Source organism: Maylandia zebra, linkage group LG4, assembly GCF_041146795.1.
Source record: "Maylandia zebra isolate NMK-2024a linkage group LG4, Mzebra_GT3a, whole genome shotgun sequence".
Taxonomy (NCBI): Eukaryota; Metazoa; Chordata; class Actinopteri; order Cichliformes; family Cichlidae; genus Maylandia; species Maylandia zebra.
The window spans coordinates 8115984-8138537 of NC_135170.1; the positions used below are offsets into that span (position 1 = coordinate 8115984).

A 22554-nucleotide genomic window follows, 5' to 3' on the forward strand; every position below is an offset into this window, starting at 1 on the left:
TGCTGGCGTTTCAGGTATAATAACGTTAATTTACAAATCGACATGGGATTTTAATGAATCAATATCACTTTATTCAATTTAGCATGGATTGTAATCAGAAAGGCGATAATCAAAACCCATCCCTAATCAAGAACTTGCAAAGTAAAAACATGATCAATGTAAGGTAGCCCTTTTGTTATTTACAGTTAACAAGAGGATTAGTGTTACTGTGCGCTGGCTGAGTCTGTTTCTTTTCTTAGAAATAGTTTCTCCTGCCCTGGAGAAAATCCACTTGCATGGAACAGAAGAGGCTGTGGAGTGCAGGAACTACACTGCAAGTTGGTAGATATGCAGGTATTCCTGGGTCCTGCAGACTATCACCTAAAAACAATAAACAAAATGATTTTCTAAACTGTGTAGCAATGTCATGTACGTATAGTGTCAAATACATTTTTGTAGTCTTCATTAGCTTTAATTCACATGGAAGTGTTCCTGAAGTCATATGCTGTAATGATATTTACATTATGAAAACATGATTTTGGACATTTCAAGTTTTTCACTTCGGCAGATAAAATGAATTGAGCAAAATCAGCTCAAAATATTCCCACACGCCAGAACGTCCTCTCTTCCTCGCTGGCTCCATATCTGTCAGTGGAATGATCACCTCGTCGCTATCTGTCACCATCAACACACTCCACGAATCCCGTGGATGATTCACTTCCTTATATCTGTTTGAATCAGGTACCGAAGCAGTTACGTGCGTAATGAAGCTTCGGACGTCACTGGTCACGTGACTTTTGCCAAACGAAGCAAGCCTCGACACAGTGCTTCTGAACCAGTGTGTTGTTTTTTTCGACACACGCTCCGGAGCGTCAGCTTCAAGCGGGCCATCACTAGTTCCATGTATGCCTTGCCTGCTAGCATCTTGCACCCTGCTGTTATGTGCTGGATTGTCTCTGGAGCATCTTTACACAGCCTGCACCTGGGGTCTTGCCTGGTGTGATAGACCCCAGCCTCAATGGATCTTGTGCTTAGTGCTTGTTCCTGTGCTGCCATGATTAGTGCTTCCGTGCTGTCTTTCAGTCCAGCTTTGTCCAGCCACTGGTAGGATTTCTGGATATCAGCCACCTCCTTTATCTGCCGGTGGTACATACCGTGCAGGGGCCTGTCCTTCCATGATGGTTCCTCGCCTTCGTCCACTTTCTTGGGTTTCTGTTGCCTGAGGGATTCACTGAGCAAGCTATCAGTTGGGGCCATCTTTGTGATGTATTCGTGGATGTTCCTTGTCTCATCCTGGACTGTGGCGCTGACACTCACCAGTCCCCGGCCCCCTTCCTTCCTCAGGGTGCTGGACTTGGGGTGAAACCCTCCATGCATTGTAAGGAGCTTTCTTGTCTTGATGTCAGTGGCTTCTATCTCCTCCTTTGGCCAGCCTATTACCCCAGCAGGGTACCTGATCACGGGCAGGGCATAGGTGTTGATAGCCCGGATCTTGTTCTTACCGTTCAGCTGACTCCTCAGGACTTGCCTGACCCTCTGCAGGTACTTGGTGGTTGCAGCTTTTCTAGCGGCCTCTTCATGGTTCCCATTCGCCTGCGGGATCCCCAGGTACTTGTAACTGTCCTCTATGTCTGCAATGTTTCCTTCTGGTAGTTTGATCCCCTCTGTTCTGGCTATATTCCCTTTCTTTGTTATCATCCGACTACACTTCTCCAGCCCGAACGACATTCCGATGTCATTGCTGTATAGCCTGGTAGTGTGGATCAGTGAATCGATGTCTCGTTCACTCTTGGCATACAGCTTGATGTCATCCATGTACAGGAGGTGGCTGACAACTGCTCCGTTCCGTAGTCGGTATCCGTAGCCAGTCTTGTTAATGATCTCACTGAGGGGGTTCAGGCCTATGCAGAACAGCAGTGGGGACAGAGCATCTCCTTGGTAGATCCCGCACTTGATGGTGACTTGTGCTATGGGCTTGGAGTTGGCCTCTAGTGTTGTACACCACATCCCCATTGAGTTCCTGATGAAGGCTCTTAGGGTCCCATTGATTTTGTACAATTCTAGGCATTCCAGTATCCAGCTGTGGGGCATTGAGTCATAGGCCTTCTTATAATCAATCCAGGCAGTGCACAGGTTTGTCAGTCTGGTCTTGCAGTCTCGGCTGACTGTTCTGTCTACCAGTAGCTGGTGTTTTGCGCCTCTGGTATTCTTGCCAATTCCTTTCTGTGTCCCGCTCATGTATTGACCCATGTGCCTGTTCATCTTAGCCGATATGATGCCTGACAGGAGCTTCCATGTAGTACTGAGGCAGGTTATTGGTCGATAGTTGGAGGGGACCGGTCCCTTCTTGGGCTCCTTGGGGACCAGGACCGTCCGGCCTTCGGTTAGCCATTCCGGGTGTCTCTCGTTAACTAGCAGCTGGTTCATTTGTGCTGCCAGACGCTCGTGGAGTGCAGTCAGCTTCTTCAGCCAGTAGGCGTGAACCATGTCAGGACCTGGTGTGGAGACCCTTTCTTGGATATCTGCCACTGTGATGGTTACTGGACCCTGTTCAGGGAGGTCGCTGTGGTCTGCCCTCAGATCCACTAGCCACTGAGCATTGCCGTTATGGGTTGCGTCCTTCTCCCATATGCTCTTCCAGTATTGCTCCGTCTCCAGCCTTGGTGGTGCTGTTCTCTTATTGTTCCCTTGCCACTGAGAGTACACCTTTGCTGGTTCTGTGGAGAACAGCTGGTTTATTCTCCTGCCTTCTATCTCTCTGGTGTACCTCCTCAAGCGGCTGGCCAAGGCTGTGAGTCTTTTCTTGGCAGTTTCCAAGGCCTCAGGTATGGACAGCTTGCTGTATTTCTTAGGCACCTTATTTGTCGCACCTTTCTGCAACTCCGTTAGTTGGCTAACCTCCCTCCGTGCTACTCTGATCTTGCCCTCTAGCCTCCTTCTCCATGGAGGGTACTGCCCCTTGTTGCTGTTCAACTTGTAGCCGAGCATCTCACTGATCACTGCTGCCGTATTGTAGATCAGCTTGTTAGTGTCGGTAATCGTGGTTGTAGGTATTGCCCGTAGTGCTACATTAACATCATCTAGCAGACCTTCTGAGAGTACTTCACGTAATCTTGGTAACCGGCTACGGGGGATCCAGGTTTCAAGCTTGGCCATGATTCAGGTCAGTTTCTCTCGCACTCAACGATCCTTCTCCTATCGCACTTGGGGCTATGTACCCAATCTCGGGTGGGGGTGATGATATCTCCCCCCTGACCTGGCGTCCTGACTCCTCCTTGCCGTAGCATTTGTGTTGTACCTCGTCAATCTCTAGCTGTGAGAGCAAGTCCCTTCTTTCGAATGTTGGAACACTGAGCTACTAGTTGTTTCGCCATCATTGTGGATGTTGGGTATCGAAGAATCCATAGGTCCGTCATCCTATTCATGTAGACCCTTCCGCCGGGGTTACTTGCGTAGTAGCATTCCAACAACGCCCTGTTTTCGTCTCTTGCCCACCGATGCCTTCTTGTTCCAGTAGCCCACTTTTCGTCAGGGTGCCCTGGTTCCTCAACACCTGACGCGGACCTTGTTGATCCGGGCGACATCCGAGTGACGTCACTCTTCTTGGCTGCAGTGGTTATTATTATATTCACATGTTTCCAGCTCCCGTTTCTGCTCGATGACAGCTTGTACTTTTCTACTTCCTTTTTCTCCCTCCTCGTGCTCAAAGACACATAACGGGTATGGCAGTCCATTCTCCCTGCAGCATGGACTACACTGCCCATGTGTCAGGGTTCCTGGGTCGTTGACCCAGTGTTTTCCGTTTTGTCATGTTCAGTTTATTTTCACATCTGTTTTCTGTGCCAGCATACCGCCTGCGTATTGTGTTCCAGTTATTTCCATGTATCATTAGTCAGAATAAGTTCAGCTGCGTACTCACCGGTTTCTAATCATTCATCACCCAGCGTGTATTTAAGTCCTCAGTTCCATCCGATCATTGTCGTGTCATTGATGTACATGTGATGTTCCTGTCGTCTCCCCGTATGTACGTTCAGTTAGTCAGCCAGCCATCCATCCAGTCTTTCAGCCAGCCATTCATCCAGTCTTTCAGTCAGCCAGTTCTTCGTTCCTGCTTTGTTCATTCACCCGCTCCAATAAATCCCCGTCATTTCTGTACCTGCGAGTCCTGTGTTTGGGTTCCTTCTTCCTCGCCTCCACACAATGCCTGACAGAATGACATGACCCGTGCCACGAAGACACGATTGGAACCCAGCAGACTCGGACCTCTACGAGCGGCAGGAGGCAGCGCTTTCCCGTTGGGCAGAGGAGCTCAGGGGAAAACAGCGGTTCTTCGCGGAGAGAGAGCACGTCTTCAAGGGGACTCGCCTGGCTCTGGGCGGGCCTCGGAGACTCCGCGTTCCCCCACCTGCTGCCTCACCTGCACCGGAGCATTTGCCGCGGAGAGTGGACGTTTCATGCCGCGCTTCGGCCGCTCCCTCTCTCGCCGCTCCGCTCCTCGCTCACACACCCGCCGCCTCATTCGCCGGACCTCCACTATCGCCACGGCACAGCGGCTACGCCTCCCACCTCGGCTCAACGGAGGCTACCGCGCCAGGGGTTCTGCTGTTTACCCCGGCTGCTTCCTCTTCCCGGAGAAAGCGGTGCACACGCCGCCACAATATGAAGCATTTTCAACAACTCCCGGTGGTGAGTTCCAGTGACTGTTTTTCGCACTCCTCGACTGATTCCTCACTCAAAACAAATAACGGACTCATCTCTGATTCGTGGGGAGTTTCCCTCCAAGAGGACGATGTAGACTGGGACGAATTTTTCTGCTCTGCTCCCCCAAAAACTGTTCAGTCAAAGACTGTAAATAGTGGTGGCAAGAGGAACAGAATAATCCCAGAACAACCTGCTAGTATCACACACCCACTCGTTATCTCCACTCCCGTCCGTCAGGCTACACCCACACCAGTGCCAGCTCCCAGGAGGAGGGCAGCTGCGACCCAGTCTACCGCCACACCTGCTTCTGTTTCTCGGGTGGGGGTGACTGGTGTCCAGCCACCTCCCGTGCCTGTCCCAGCGCCCAGGCTGAGGGCAGCCAGAACCCAGCCTGACCCCCCTAGAGGCTTGGAAGAGCTTATCCGTCCACCACTTCATCCATCACCTGATCCAGCCTTTAACACACTAGCTTTATCCCTGGTTAGGCTAGCTGAAGTGTCCCCTGCTCAGGCACCAGCTTTACTAGCCCAGCTCCATCGTCAGCCTCGCCTACCTCTGTTCCTCCCTTAGCGTCTCCACTCCAGTCAGTTCCCTCACCTACTGTTCAGCTTTCACTCCAGTCAGTTCCCTCACCTGCTGTTCAGCCTTCACTCCAGTCCCCTGTAGTCCAGTCTCCTGCCTTCCAGTCCCCTGTAGTCCAGTCTCCTGCCTTCCAGTCCCCTGTAGTCCAGTCTCCTGCCTTCCAGTCCCCTGTAGTCCAGTCTCATGCCTTCCAGTCCCCTGTAGTTCAGTCTCCTCCTGTCTTCCAGTCCCCTGTAGTTCAGACTCCTCCTGTCCTCCAGTCCCCTGTAGTTCAGTCTCCTCCTGTCCTCCAGTCTGTCCAGTCAGTCCAGTCTGCTCCTGTCCTCCAGTCTGTCCAGTCAGTCCAGTCTGCTCCTGGCCAGTCTGTAGTCCAGTCGCCTCCCGTCTCCCATCCACCATCCTGTTCAGTTCCCGGACCTGCAGCCACAGCGCCCAGAGCCAGCTGTGAGCTCTCCTGCGCCTCAGCCAGGGGTTTCCGCACCCGCTGGCCCGGCCGCTCCTCAGCCAGGGGTTTCCGCACCCACTGGCCCGGCTGCTCCAGCAGCCAGGGGTTTCCGCACCCGCTGGCCCTGCCTGTCTCCAGCCTGAGGCTTCCGCGCCTACTGGCCCTGCCTGTCTTCAGCCAGGGGCTTCCGCGCCTGCTGGCTCTACAGCTGTGGCTCCGTCACCCCCGGCTCCCGTGCCGTCGCCTGGTCCAGCCTCAGCTTCAGCTTCAGCTTCGCCTGGTCCAGCTTCAGCTTCTGCTTCGCCTGGTCCTGCGGCCGCCACGCCGTCGCCCAAGCCACGTTCTGGACGTCATCGCCTGCGTGGTCGCCCACCGGACCCGTCTTGTCTCGGCCGCCGCCGTCTTCCTCACGGCCGCCCACTGGACCTGCTCAGTGGCCGCCGCCGTCTTCCTCGCGGCTACCCACCGGAACTGTCCCGTCTCGGCCACCTCCGTCCTGGGCCCCCTCCGCCCGCCCTGTTCTGTTTTTTTCCTTTTGGCCATCGGGTGCCGGCCTTTGAAGGGGGGGGGGGGGTACTGTCAGGGTTCCTGAGTCGTTGACCCAGTGTTTTCCGTTTTGTCATGTTCAGTTTATTTTCACATCTGTTTTCTGTGCCAGCATGTATGGGGCCACGTATGGGGCCACGTACTGTAAAATCTTGGAGATTCTCCTTGCCTCAGTAAGAACACTGAAGATGAATCATGGATTAGTCTTCCAGCGTGACATTGACCAAAACCATGGACCCAATACAACAAAGGTGTGGTTAAAGATGAAATGAAAGACCAAGACAGACTTTTAATTCATTTGAAAGCCTGATGCTTAACATTGTCCACCCCAGCTGTGAAACTCAGAAACCAGTCTTACTTGTTATCATCTATCGTCCACCTGGGCCTTACACAGAGTTTCTGTCTGATTTCTCAGACTTTATATCTAATTTAGTTCTGAGCTCAGATAAAATAATTATTGTGGGTGATTTTAACATCCATGTAGAGACATGGCATTTAATCTGTTATTAGACTCAATTGGTTTGTCTCAAAATGTAAAAGAACCCACCCACCACTTTAATCACACTCTAGATCTTGTTTTAACATATGGCATAGAAACTGAACATTTAACAGTGTTTCCTGAAAACCCTCTCCTGTCTGATCATTTCCTGATAACATTTATATTTACAATAATTGATTACACAGCGGTGGAGAGTAGACTTTATCAAAGTAGATGTCTTTCTGAAAGCGCTGTAACTAAGTTTAAGAATATAATCCACCCACTGTTATCATCTTCAATGCCCTGTACCAACACAGAGCAGAGCAGCTATCTGAACGCTACCCCAACAGAGGTCGATTATCTTGTTTATAATTACACCTCCTCACTACGTACGACTCTGGATACTGTAGCTCCAGTGAAAACTAAGGTCTCTAATCAGAAGTACCTGACTCCGTGGTATAATTCTCAAACACGTACCCTAAAGCAGATGACTCGTAAGCTGGAGAGGAAATGGCGTGTCACAAATTTAGAGGATCATCATTTAGCCTGGAGAAATAGTTTGCTGCTTTATAAGAAAGCCCTCCGCAAAGCCAGAACATCTTACTATTCATCACTGATTGAAGAAAATAAGAACAACCCCATGTTTCTCTTCAGCACTGTAGCCAGGCTGACAAAAAGTCAGAGCTCTTTTGAGCCAACCATCCCTTTAACGTTAACTAGTAATGACTTCATGAACTTCTTCACAAATAAAATTTTTATCATTAGAGAAAAAATTACCAATAATCATCCCACAGATGTAATATTATCTACAGCTACTCTTAGTACCATTGATGTTAAGTTAGACTCTTTTTCTCCAATTGATCTTTCTGAGTTAACTTCAATAATTACTTCCTCCAAACCATCAACGTGTCTTTTAGACCCCCATTCCTACAAAACTGCTCAAAGAAGTCCTGCCATTAATTAATTCTTCGATCTTAAATATGATCAACCTATCTCTAATAATCGGCTATGTACCACAGGCCTTCAAGCTGGCTGTAGTTAAACCTTTACTCAAAAATCCATCTCTAGACCTAGCAGTCTTAGGCCAATCTCCAACCTTCCTTTCATATCAAAAATCCTTGAAAGAGTAGTTGTCAAACAGCTAACAGATCATCTGCAGAGGAATGGTTTATCTGAAGAGTTTCAGTCAGGTTTCAGAGCTCATCACAGCACAGAAACAGCTTTAGCGAAGGTTACAAATGATCTTCTTATGGCCTCTGACAGTGGACTCATCTCTGTGCTTGTCCTGCTAGACCTTAGTGCAGCATTCGATACTGTTGACCATAATATCCTATTAGAGGGATTAGAACATGCTGTAGGTATTACAGGTACTGCACTGCAGTGGTTTGTATCATATCTATCTAATAGACTCCAATTTGTGCATGTAAATAGAGAGTCCTCTTCACACACTGAGGTTAATTATGGAGTTCCACAGGGTTCAGTGCTAGGACCAATTCTGTTTACATTATACATGCTTCCCTTAGGCAGCATCATTAGAAGACATAGCATACATTTTCACTGCTATGCAGATGACACCCGGTCTATCTGTCCATGAAGCCAGATAACACACACCAATTAGTTCAACTGCAGGAATGTCTTAAAGACATAAAGACCTAGATGGCCGCTAACTTTCTGCTTCTTAATTCAGATAAAACTGAGGTTATTGTACTCGGCCCTGAAAAGCTTAGAAATATGGTATCTAACCAGATTCTTACTCTGGATGGCATTACCTTGGCCTCCAGTAACGCTGTGAGGAACCTTGGAGTCATTTTTGACCAGGATATTTCCTTCAACGCACATATTAAACAAATATGTAAGACTGCGTTCTTCCATTTGCGCAACATCTCTAAAATTAGAAATATCCTGTCTCAGAGTGACGCTGAAAAACGAATTCATGAATTTATTACTTCCAGGCTGGACTACTGTAATTCATTATTATCAGGATGTCCAAAAAACTCCCTGAAAAGCCTTCAGCTAATCCAAAATGCTGCAGCAAGAGTACTGACAGGGACTAGAAAGAGAGAGCATATTTCTCCTGTTTTGGCTTCCCTTCATTGGCTTCCTGTTAAATCCAGAATTGAATTCAAAATCCTGCTCCTCACATACAAGGTCTTAAATAATCAGGCCCCATCTTATCTTAATGACCATGTAGTACCATATCACCCTATTAGAGCACTTCGCTCTCGCTCTGCAGGCCTACTTGTTGTTCCTAGAGTAATTAAAAGTAGAATGGGAGAGAGAGCCTTCAGTTTTCAGGCCCCTCTTCTGTGGAACCAGCTTCCAGTTTGGATTCGGGAGACAGACACTATCTCTACTTTTAAGATTAGGCTTAAAACTTTCCTTTTTTGCTAAAGCATATAGTTAGGGCTGGACCAGGTGACCCTGAATCCTCCCTTAGCTATGCTACAATAGACGTAGGCTGCCGGGGGATTCCCATGATGCATTGAGTTTTTCCTTTCCAGTCACCTTTCTCACTCACTATGTATTAACAAAACTCTCTGCATTGGATCATATCTGTTATTAACCTCTGTCTCTCTTCCACAGCATGTCTTTTATCCTGTCTTCCTTCTCTCAACCCAACAGGTCGCAGCAGATGGCCGCCCCTCCCTGAGCCTGGTTCTGCCGGAGGTTTCTTCCTGTTAAAAGGGAGTTTTTTCTCCTCACTCTCGCCAAAGTGCTTGCTCATAGGGGGTCATATGATTGTTGGGATTTCTCTGTATCTATGAAGCGCCTTGAGGCGACTTTTGTTGTGATTTGGCACTATATAAATAAAATTGAATTGAATTGTATTGTCCAGCTGATCCATCAAACCCCCCAGCAGGTGAACCTTATTCATGACATAACACAGTAACTATTTAAAAAATTAAACAGCAAAAGTCTAAATGTAAAGTGCATTCTAAACTCCTCTTCAATAAATTATATGCAAAGAGTCATTCAGGACTGTAACGTGAACTACAGAACCCAGAGTCTTCATCATTAAATCTCTGGTTGCTTCGTTTTTCTATCCTATATCAGATACTTTAAAGGTTTTAGTAAAGTTGCATTCTCATGGTGAGGCAAAGTGCTTTATGTGTGTGTCTGCGTGTCATGAACGGGGGTTTGAGTTTGAGTTACGGCAGACTGGCGCTACTTGTAAATGGAACGCAGCCTTCCTACGGCGGACAGCTAGTAACAGGAATCGGACGCGCGGTCCACCTTAATCCACAGCAACCACCATAGCAACAACCTAGCATGTCTTTAAAAACATATTCTGTCTTCATAACTATCAAAAACGTGAAATGATTTGCAAAGCGTGAAAGTGTTACAGCTGCAGAGAGCTATGGCGGCATCTTTGGAAGCTGTTTACATAGCTAATAATATACGATGTAACCATGGAGACAGTCAGTCACGTGAGCTAGCGGTGCACGTTTACTACAGTGAATAAGGTGATTGCGTGCACAGCGTCCACACACGCTGCACAGGGTAAAGACATTACTTCAATGTTGTTTTATATCTATATATATTTGCCTTCTGTTGACCATCACCTCAGGTTCACCATTACAGTTCCAGCATACAGATGCACACTGTTTAAATATGAACACATTCACAAAAAAAAATCATGTCTCAGAAATAAGCACAGCTGTTCATGTTTGTCATTATAGTTTTATTTGTAAGAAAATTATGAACTTCACATTGTGTATCAAATCAAAGAACATTTGACAAGTCTGAGTCATTCCTTTGCCCTACGAGAGCTGGAATAAATGTATATCCTGACAGTTACAGTTGAGCAAACTTCAGTGAAATGTTGAAACAGTAGAGACAGGTAGAAATGGGATCAGACTAATCTTTGCTTAGTCAGACACGTCCTGTGTTCAGTCCATTGTATTAAAAAACAAACAATAGCACGATCCGTGTGATTTTGCATCTACTTCCAAATCGTAGTCAAGCAGCCCAGTCTCATAAATAGGTAACAGAAATGTCTCTAATGTAGACGTGTACAGTGTAGTGTAAGCATTAAAAAATCATAAAGGAAACACTAACATTTATGTGAAACTAATTTTAATTAAAAATGAGCAGGTGCTTTGCAGATTTAAAAGAAAGATAAGATAAGATAAGATAAGATAACCTTTATTAGTCCCACACGTGGGAAATTTGTTTTGTCACAGCAGGAAGTGGACAGTGCAAAAGTTATGACGCAAAAATTAGAATACAATAAGAATAAATACAGTACACAGCTGTACAGAATAGAATAAAATAATATACTATATACAGTAGAATAAAATAGAATAAAAATATACAATAAGATAAAAATAGAATATGAATGCTATATACAACTGAGTAAAAATACAACGATGCCAGAAAGATTATTGCACTTAGTGTTATTGCACATGTGTGGATGTGTGTGTTTGTTCAGTTAAAGTCTTTGTTGTGGAGTCTGACAGCAGTGGGGAGGAAAGACCTGCGAAATCTCTCCGTCCCACACCGTGGGTGCCGCAGTCTCCCACTGAAGGAGCTGCTCAGTGCTGTCACAGTCTGCTGCATGGGGTGGGAGACGTTGTCCAACAGGGATGACAGCTTAGCCGCCATTCTCCTGTCACTCACCACCTCCACTGGGTCCAGAGGGCATCCTAGAACAGAGCTGGCCCTTCGGATCACCCTGTTCAGTCTCTTCCTGTCCCCAGCAGAGATGCTGCCGCCCCAGCAGACCACACCATAAAAGATAGCAGAAGCCACCACAGAGTCATAGAAGGTCTTCAGGAGTGGGCCCTCCACCCCAAACGACCTGAGTCTCCGCAGCAGGTACAGCCTGCTCTGCCCTTTCCTGTAGAGGGCGTCTGAGTTATGAGTCCAGTCCAGTCTGTTGTTCAGATGGAACACCAAGGTACCTGTAGCTGTCCACAGCCTCAATGTCCATACCCTGGATGTTCAGTGGTTGCAGTGGAGAATGCTTGTGCCTGCGGAAGTCTACCACCAGCTCCTTGGTTTTACTGGCGTTGATCTGGAGGTAGTTCAGCTGGCACCAGTCCACAAAGTCTTGAGTCAGTCCTCTGTACTCCTTGTCGTCCCCATCAGTGATGAGGCCGACTATTGCAGAGTCATCAGAGAACTTCTGCAGGAAGCACTGGGTGGAATTGTGGGAGAAGTCTGCAGTGTAGATGGTGAAGAGGAACGGAGCCAGAACCGTTCCCTGTGGGGCCCCCGTACTGCAGACGACCCTGTCCGACACACAGCCCTGAGTCCTCACATACTGTGGTCGGTCGGTGAGGTAGTCCAAAATCCAGGTAGTGAGGTGATGGTCCACTCCAGAGTTCTCCAGCTTGTCCTTCAGAACCGAGGGAAGAATAGTGTTGAAGGCACTGGAGAAATCAAAGAACATGATTCTCACAGTGCTTCCAGCGGTCTCCAGGTGAGCGAGGGAACGATGTAGGAGGTGAATGACGGCATCATCCGCGCCAATGCCAGGCTGGTAGGCAAACTGAAGTGGGTCCAGTGATGAGCTTGTTAGGCGCCGAAGCTGAGCCAGGACCAATGGAATCTGAAAACAACACTTTTTTGGTCTAAGTGGTCAAAGTAGAAAACAGAACTGATGTTCAAGAACAAACCGTAGCTGCACTAATGTTACACATCTCGATTGTTGTGGTGAACAGACATGTTGCTTTTAAAACAACATGCAGTGTGTGACCATGACTGTTCACTGAGACCATGAACGCCACTTCGCTGAAGCATTCTTCTTTTTCTTGCCACCAAAATGGAAGCAGAAAGAGGACGAGCTGCTTTGATCTACTGAAAGGAAAAAGCAGAACATCTGAGCTGAAACCAGCCAGCTGAAATCATTAAAACAGAAACAATCATTCAATGCAGTGTCTCAGGTGGCTTAGCCTGTTACAACTGTTGACACAAGCTCAGTACAATTAACACACAGTGTCAGGGAGCTCCAGTGTGGGAACTAGTGGCTTTAGGTTTGTAGTCATTTAACTTTCATCCATTCATTCATTTAATTCAGGAGGAAGAAATGTCAGGTTGGTGCAGGCTGGTTACATGCATTTGGTCCCATGCTGTCTTTAACTAAATGACTTGGTTCACTTTATGGCTGGGCTGTATGTGGGGTTATATCATGTTATTTGGGCAGGAGTACCTGTCCCCTGTTAGGCTTAGAAAGTTTCTCCATAAGCAGAGCTTTTAACTCTTATAGCTTTTAGCACATCTGTAGCTGTGCAGGCTGACAGCTTTTTGGTGGCTCTTTTTACCCCACACTGCTTGTGAGTTTGTAAATAGCCCCACTAATTCTTTTGGGTTGCAGTTAACTTGGGAGGAAGGGTTGGGTCTGCCATGACTAGATGAATAACAATTATCTGGGATACATAAATTTCATAATGCATGCATATATCTCTATCAATTAAACCTGGCCTGAGTGCTGCCATTTTTTTACATTCAGTTATTTCTCTTAGCAATGTTGGAACTAAATAATGAATGTGTTACAGTTAAACTGACACTGGTCAGTGTAAATGGCTCACTGGGACACAGAAACCTTTAAATTAAACCTGATATCTAGTGTCAAACAATATAAAAGCTGTAAAAGGTGTTTACGGTCAGAATTTATAAAACTATGATTGTAAATAAATTCAAACAAGTGAGCTTTTCTCTTTGTGCTGAATATCAATACTGTGGCTTCTTAGACTGTAAGCTTTACTTCAGCACAACCAGTTGTAGAAGCCATCACTCCAAATGTCTTTTGATAACAAGAAAAAAATACCTTTTCAGTACATGGCCTGAAGTTCTTCTCCGACATCTTCTGCCATCGGCTTTGTCTGCTGGTTTGAAGACAATAAACCATAAAAAAGATGATTTAGTCACTTTGTCTGCATCCTGCAGCTCGAATGTGTCGTGTAACGATGTTGAATAGCCGTCGTTATCCCTCTGCTGTCAGTAGGATTGTACTGTACAGCATCTTACTGATATGTGAGGAATGCTAATGTAACACGATAACAGACGTCTGGTCTTACATCATTAAAATATAAAGGGCAGGAGATATTTAGATATTTTTTATATTTATATTACATTTTATAGCTGACAGATATTACTAAATAGATAGAATTTACTAAATGGTTGATGTGCATGAAAAATATGTCCATAATCACAAATGACCATGAAAGCCAGTAGAATTAATTCAACTGGACAATCAAAAGACATCCTTAAATGTCCTTTAAGTGGCAGAACAAATGAATAAACAGTTAATTGCTTACTTGAGATGAAATCTGCTCAGCTACTTTGAAAACAGCTTCTAACTGGTTCCTCCTTTAACAGGATGACTGCTCAGGGGTAGGGATGGGTATCGAAAACCGGTTCTTGTTGAGAACCGGTTCCCACTGTTTCAATTCCTTGGAATTGTTTGCCATTTTTGCAAACGATTCCCTTATCGATTCCAGTCGCCCCGAATGACGTCACCACGTTGCGGAGCGTCATTTACCTGGCAGGAAACACGGCGCGTAAGCGGCTCAAACGCTCAAAAGTTTACGAGAACGGATGACAACAGGGCAACTTGCAATACTTGCAAAGTAGATATTTAATTTAAGGGAGGAAACACTACGAATATGCAAAAGCATTTGCTCACAAAACACGTGATAACCTTAAATGAATGTCGTGTTTTCAATTCCGCTCCGGACTCGTGAATCTCAACCCAGCAGCAGCGGTAACGTTTGCACGTCCTCTCCCGTTAATGCGGCAGGTAAATAATCAACTAACAGTGCATATTATGTTAGCGCGATCTGCCTTATTACAAAACCTGCCATTACTGTGCGTTTATGTGACCATGATGAGAGAGACAGACAGAGTCTGGCTCAGATGCTGGCAGTTCTCGCTGCAGTCTACCGGTAGCGTCTCCTTTCAGGCCAGGATAGACGAATGTCACCGAGCAGTGACTAAGTTTGTGGTAAAAGGCTTGAACCAGTGTTGCCAACTCCTCAGTAAGGAAAATCGCTATCGGTTGTCCCAAAAGTCGCTAGAAGTCGCTAAATGACGTCATCGCCTAATTTGCATAATTGGTCATGCTAATCTAATTGTAACCTATGTTGTTGGAGAGAGAAATAACATCGTGGAAGAGACATAAAGTGAGTAAAAAAACGTCCTAAATGCATTTAGAGTTTATTTAGAACTACAAATTAAATTTATTTTAGCAATTATTGTTTTTTTTTATGTCACAATTCCAACCCTGCTCCTTTACCCGGGCTTGGACCGGCAAAAGTGACCTGAAATAGGCACTCTGGTGGAGTTACTTTGTGTGTGTGTTTATAAGTAGTTTTAAACCTTGTGATCCACAAAACAGCATAAGAGTAAAAGAAGAACTGACTGCGTTACAGCACCCGCTGCTTGTTGAGAGTAAAATCGATACGCGCTTTCACGTCCTTTTTTTAGCGACTTTTTTTCGAAAAAAAAGTCGCTAAGGGGTCTGAAAACTCGCTAAATATAGCGACAAAGTCGCTAAGTTGGCAACACTGGCTTGAACCCATTTGCCACAGCAGATGCCCCCAATTTTAGGTAAGTGAATGTGTTTAATTGTAGGCAGGGACATTACTGGATATTCTTGTGTAATTGCTACAGAATAATTTATGTTACACTTTGTTATTGCTACAGAAGAATATTTATTTTATTATTTTACATTTACAATGTTTTTTCCTGGGGACCCTGTGACACCCCATTGAAGAGCCGTAGGCTGGATCTCTTAAGATCTCACTGTTGGGTTTGTAAGGCCATGTTACTCCTAAATTTCTATCTTGTTCAAAGAGAAGATATAAAACAAAGTTCTAAGCTAATCGACCTTAGTGTTCTCCTTTTTTTAAAAGAATCGATAAGAGAATCGAATCGTTAAACAGAATCGAAAATGGAATCGGAATCGTGAAAATCTTATCAATACCCATCCCTACTAAGGGGTAAGGCCATCATGCAGTCCAGCAACCTTTATGGTTCTGCTTTGCTTCACCAGGAACTATTAGGAAACCTTCCAGCGCCTCCTGTGAAAGACACAGGGAAAAACACAAACATTTATTAACATGTTCCACAGTGTTCCAGTTTGATTTTCTCATCCTGTGGACAACAACGTACAGGGATGCAGGTTTATTGTTAACTTTTGTAAGGTTTCTTTACTGAACTCATACCCAGCTCATACAGGACAAAGACAGAACAGGCTGCCAGTTTATCGCAGGGCGAAAACAATACATGTAACAGAAAATCCACTTAAATGTCTTTTATTTATAATCATAATCATAATTATGATTTAAAATATAATTTAAAGGTTTCTTTAAAAATATAGATTTTTTATAACACCTAGAATATAAACTGTTTCAGGTTCTGACCTCTGACCTCAGTGACCAGGCTGTGTCCTCACTGCAGCTCCCTCTTGGAAGTACGTCTGCTTCTTGTCTTCCCCCAGTGATGACCCTTAATATCCCGTACTGAACAAAACAGGACAAACACTTGCCTTCATTTAAGAAGTACATTCATACAGAGATAGTCTATGGAAACACACTAGTTCACCCTTTGGGAGGAATCAGTTCCTGTGAAACATTTCTGTAAATCAACATTATGTGGAGAATGAATGAAATGAGTTCTTCAGGTGATCAGCAGTCCAACACTGACAAATGAAACTTCTGTGGAAGAAGAATCTGGACTTTGGATTTCCAGTCCAGTCCTGGTTTAAACTATTAAGGATTGAGCAACAGTGCTCATCTTTGCTCTTCGGAAATCTGTGTTAAACAACAACAAACATAAATTAGAAACAAAAATACATCTGAGTAGAGAATTTTAATCTTCAAATGTTTCTGAGCTGTCTTCAATCTGCTTTTAACACAGAAAAGTCCCACAGTCAATGCAGCCTGAATGAAATCCTAAATGTTCAGCACACAGAGAGACACAGAGGGACTGTTTAAAGTTTAGTGTTAACCTGAGTCACTGATCATTTACAGTATTACAGAGTCTGGCAGTCTTTGCATGATGTCCACGTCACTGTAAGTTTCTAGCTGACTCTCAGGTGTGACAGGTGTGCCAGCAGGAAAGAGTAATAACAACCTGCATCCTGCGGCTTGTCATTCAGGATTAAAGGAGCCAGACTTTGTTCACACAGCTAGGATTGTATTTTACACTGACCCTGGGTCAGTATAAGTATCATACAGTTTAAACGAAGCACTGAAACTTGCATATATTTATTATAGATGCACTGGAAGACAGCTGGCCACCTCATTTTGAAATCAGCGATCATCAGTGCTTCAAGTACTACCTCTTGCCTTCTGAGAGCAAAGGTCTTCTCCATCATTGCAGCCACCCTGTGGTCATTGTGTTTTTTCTTAGCTTCTGACAGGAGGTCTACTCTGATTTCTTCTAGTGTCTCTGCAGTTTCACCAGCTGGATACGTGGGGGAGTAATTCACTTCAGCTTTTTTTGGCTTCTTCACGCCATATGCAGGAGTACATTTGCCATCAGGTTTATGTTTTACAGAATTCACAGTAACTTCAGGGCATCCAAGCTGTCTAAGCTTTGTTCGGTAGTTAGCAAGTTTATACTTCAAGCTTGTTTTCCATCCGCCATATCCAGTGACTGAACCAGGCTCTTTCAAACATGGATAGGTTGTTACAAGAGCTTCTGCTACCTCATCAAACTCCCTGTCAGACTTAATTTTATGATCAGGATTCAACAAAGCTTCAGTTTCTTTGAAAGCAGCATTGGCCCTGGCCAGCTTGTAGTTGAGTATTGTAAGAGAACTGGGGAATGGGGAAGACATTGGGCCATGCAGTGGCTCTTGAGGACGTAGATTCAGGAGAAGACAATATGTCTGTATCAAATGAGTTCCCAGGAGATGAAAGGGATGAGGAGTCATCTAGAGTGCGGGAAGTGGCAGCAGATGAGTAAAGAGGGAGGAGTGCTTCACCAGGTTCGACAGGTGCAACTGAGCTAAAGATGACCTCGATGGTACTTTTGTCCTGGATGTCCGACATTGACTCCAAGTTGGTGAATTCATTCCCAAATTCTGCATCCATGAAGTGAAGCCTGAAGTCCCCATTAACTCCACACTGTCCCTTTATCTGCTGAACTAGCTCACTGACAGACACTGGCATCCCATTTGGAAGGATCAATCTCCGGGAATCATTTTCTCCGAGAATGAGTTTCACCATTGCAGCCATTTCACAACAGCCTAAAAGAGGAAATTAAGACAACGTTAAGCATTTCAACAACGGTAAATCTGATTTCAACAAAGCAATTCGGATAAAAGTGTGGCATGCTATGTCCATTCAAATGGATTCAAATAAAATAATGCCACATTAATTTTCAAAACATTTTAGATTTATTAGACTGCCTGTCATAAAAAAAACGAGTTAATTCCTGTAATTTGGACTCTTTCCTTTTCAGTGAGTTCAACATTTTACCATGTTGAACAGGAGTGAAGAATTTCAAAATGAATTATTTACATTATGTAACCAAATTTAAACTGGAATTCTCTCAGAAGTAAAATTATTAAAGCATAACATTCGCTTCAGGAATTAAAATAAATAATTGTAATTTCCTCCTCAGTGTACTAAAAACATACATCAATTGTTAAGTAAACTACTGTGCAACAGTTACAACTTACAAACTTACACATTTCAACAACCCATAAATAAAATGCATATGTATCACAAAAGTTTCTGTGGTAGAGCCCAACTAGCTTATTTGCAGAGGTTAAGTTATAAACAATACCTACATTTGAAGTAGCTATGTCTTTCATATTAGGCTTTTATACTTGTGCTAGCTTGACATTGTGCTATATTGTTGCACTAACGTGTTAGCTAGCTAGAATGGCATAAACAGACAGATTTAAAAAAACAAAACAAAAGTGAATAAATATCCCTGAAAATAATAGACAAACTAATGATATCTTTGCGCAAAAAGTATTTTCATCTGGATGGATGAAGACAGATTCACTCTTACCTTTCCAAGGTGACCGTGAAGCAAACCATGCGGTTCTTCTTCTTCTTCAGTCAAGTTTAACGGCAGCTTGGATCCAAAACTGTTGCATTACTGCCATCTCCTGGCTGTTAATCGTCCGTCACTCCTGAATCCTCAGATCCTCTTGATGAGACCAGTACTTCTCAAAAAAAGAAAAACCACCACTTTCCCTCCACCATGACTTAACTTATTAACCACTTGCTCAAATGTAAGTTCCCTTCCACCACTCATTTCACCCCACATCACCCTCCTGTGACTTACATACTTCCTACAACTAAGGAGTACATGCTCAACCGTCTCCATATCAGTGCACCCATCACACAACCCCGTCAGATGTTTCCCTATCCGAAAAAGAGTATCATTTAAAAAGCAGTGGCCCGTTCGTATTCGACTGATAACAACCTCCTCACGTCTCTGCAATCCGCTACTCCTCTTAGCTTCTATTGTGTTTTGCACCCTATATAAATGTCTCCCTTTTGTTTCATTATCCCATGCCATTTGCCATAAGTTCCGACTTTCTGCCCAAACTACACTTTTCCCTTCAGATTTTGACAATGGTAACTGTACATCTATGTCGACTCTTTTGACAGCTGCTTTGGCCAACCTCTCTGCGCTTTCATTACCCAAGATACCCACATGAGCCGGAGTCCACATTATTACTACATGTTTATTTTGGTCAGACAGTCTATGATGAGCAAAAAGAATGTCATACAGAATTTGCTGATGGGTAGTTGTGTAACCCTGTGCAATACTTAATAATGCGGACAATGAATCACTGCATATCAGTACTTTTGAGACCCTGCTGTCCTCCACCCATTCTAGAGCCAGCAGTATGGAAAACAATTCAAATGCATACAGTATACACCCAGACGGGTTGATGTTCTTTTCGCAATCTTGATATTCAACACCGGAATTACCACTGCTACACCAGTTGCTTCTGTCTTAGGATCTTTTGACCCATCTGTATACACCTATAAAAAGTCACTGTATTTGCTGTCCAATCTGTTATAGAATTTTTGACAAATATCTGTGGTCACTTTCCGCTTTCCAGTGTCCGTTAAAGAGCTGTCCACGACAAGACACTTCAATGTCCATATGGGACGTAAAGGCCACAACACTGTCTGATTAAAGACTTTGTCAGACACTTTAAAAGTTCTTGCACTATCATCTCCAACCCACCCAAAACTATTTTTAAAAACCTTCCCTCTTTCCCAACAAGCCCCCAACACTTTCTTAACAAAACCATGTGGTTTCCTGCCTCCTGTGCTCAAAATCACCCGTGATCTTGTGATATCGCGAGTCTTTAAGGCAACTAACCACTATCGTTAGATTTTATCATGTCATATCAACAAGAATAAATTTAAGAGGTGCTAAGTTGGTAAATTTCATGCAGATCATATATGATTTACAGAGATGGGCAGTAACGCGTTACTTGTAATGCGTTACTGTAATCTGATTACTTTTTTCAAGTAACGAGTAAAGTAAGGGATTACTATTGCAAAATCGGTAATTAGATTACCGTTACCTTCCCGTTGGAACGCTGTGTTACTGCGTTACTAAAACCGTGATTTTTTTGCGAGAATGTCTCATGACAGTGACGTAAGCGAGTGCGCCGTTAGTGACAACAGCTGTGTGCAGATCAACAATGGATCACATATCGATTGTGGGAGAGAGTATGAGCGTGCAGCGTTTAAAGTGTGGACGTACTGACCTTACTTTGAGTTTGATTCCATAAAAAGTGACAAAAACATTAGCGTTCATCGTGCGTGGGAAAAAAAACTTCTTTTTACAGCGAAAAAAAACCCCTAAACTTCCAAGCAAGCACCGAGTGCGCAACGACGTAATGGGAAACTCACAGAGAAAGTCGCGGATTCTTCAACTGACCGCGGCACACCTGCACCAGGGTAAACCTCCGCCTACCCCCGGACGATCTGATTTCCTCGTGTCAGCATTGTTCCCACATCATCATAATTAATGTTGTTCCAGGTTCAACATTGCAAGTGACCAATCACCTTCTTGTGACGTCATTCCTTTGCGACTTCGAAATACCCGCCTTCGAGTATTTCGAAATACAAGTGAAGAAGCGAGAAACCGCCGCCTGTCTGCCGAATTTGAAGTCAAATCGCCTGTCCGCCGAATTTGAAGTCAATTTAGGATACTTTCCTTTAATAAACGGTAAGCATTATACATATGTTCCTCACTTGGCTTGCTGTTTGTTTGCTAGCGATAGGCTACTTGACGACAGCATTAGCTAACCAGTGTTCTCTAGACCAGCGTTCCCCAACTTTTTGGGTGTTTCGTGGCCTGGGGGTTGGGTCAGGCAAAATTGCAGTAGCTTCCCTGATCATTTTACAAACATAAGTGAAGAGAATCTGGACTAAAAGGCCTAGACTTATGGTTGTGTGCTGAATCTATGAATCAAACTATCACCTGGAAACATAATTAACTGGTCCATAGCTGTGAAACTGGACATGAGTTCTTGATTCTATGGAGATTAACAGTAATCCAGAAATTTACAAATTTGTCCCAGGGACATCGCGTAGATGTTGTCCCTGGGACATCGCGTAAATGTTGTCCCTGGGACATCGCGTAAATGTTGTCCCTGGAACATCATGTAGAAGTTGCCCTGGGACATCGTGTAGATGTTGTCCCTGGGACATCATGTTAAAGTTGCCAGAGACATACCATATGAAAGTTTAGCTTCTTTTAGCCCCTGTTTGTTTTATATTATTTTATATATATTTTTTTTTAAATATTATATTTAATATTTACATTGTATTGCAAAAACCCCCAAAACAAGTTAAAATGAATTAATGAATATTGACTAATTAAACCTTCGTTATTTTTCCACCAGAAATGGACGACATAATTAGAAGAAGTGTTCTGAATGACGAAAAAAAAAGAACTGGAAAAGACACACAACTTTGTGTGCATGTGTCACAATGCCAGGAGGACCCATTCAGTGTTGTGTTAGAAAAATTGAACTCATTAACCCTTCATGGACATTATAAATGTTTAAATGTTGCCTCAGGTAAAGACAGGAAAAGAGACTATTACAAATTCAACTGCATCAGAGCTGGGAAAAAAAGTCGAAACAGCTACAGAGCAGTGGGCTGTAAGGCCTATGTTTCATTTAAAGTACTCAAATGTTGGAAAGACCACACAGTCATCGTGCAGCGTACATATGATAAGCATGATGGGCATGATCCTTCGGACCCAAAAGACGCACATTTCAACAATATTTCCAGTGATTTGAGGAGGAAGATTGAGGAACTGCTTTCCCTTGGAACTAAGCCAGCCATCATACTAACCGAATGTCATAAATGGGCCAAAGAACATGGACACAGAGATCTTCACAACAGAGAGCATTTTGTCACACCACGTGACATTGACAGTGTTAGAACCTGCATGATGAGGAAGAAGCACTTTAACTGTGGAGACAGTCAAAGTGTACATACCTTACTTAATGGAAAACATCAAGAACATGTTCTCTTCTATCAACCATACACATCTGACCAAGAACTAATGATTGTTTTGCAGACACCTGTAATGAAATCAAACATGGAGAACTATGCAAAACAGTTAGTATTTGTTGACACCACGCACTGCGTTAACCAGTATTCATTTCCCTTATTCACACTTGTTGTAAGAGATGATCATGGGCATGGAGTCCCTGTGGCCTATGCTATTGTCAGCAACGAAAGTCAGAAAACCCTGGAAACTGTTCTTGGAATAGTTTGTGAGCATTTCCCAACTTCCCCGAGGTAAATAATACATTGACAGCTATTAATTTTGAAATAATTCCTTTTCAAAAAAGTTATAACGTGCCAGA

General features: G+C 44.2%; 1 pseudogene; it reads left to right on the forward strand.

Annotated features, from left to right (window-relative positions):
- Positions 1-4196: 4196 nt before the first annotated feature.
- Positions 4197-9122, forward strand: LOC143418446 (uncharacterized; annotated as a pseudogene).
- Positions 9123-22554: the final 13432 nt, after the last annotated feature.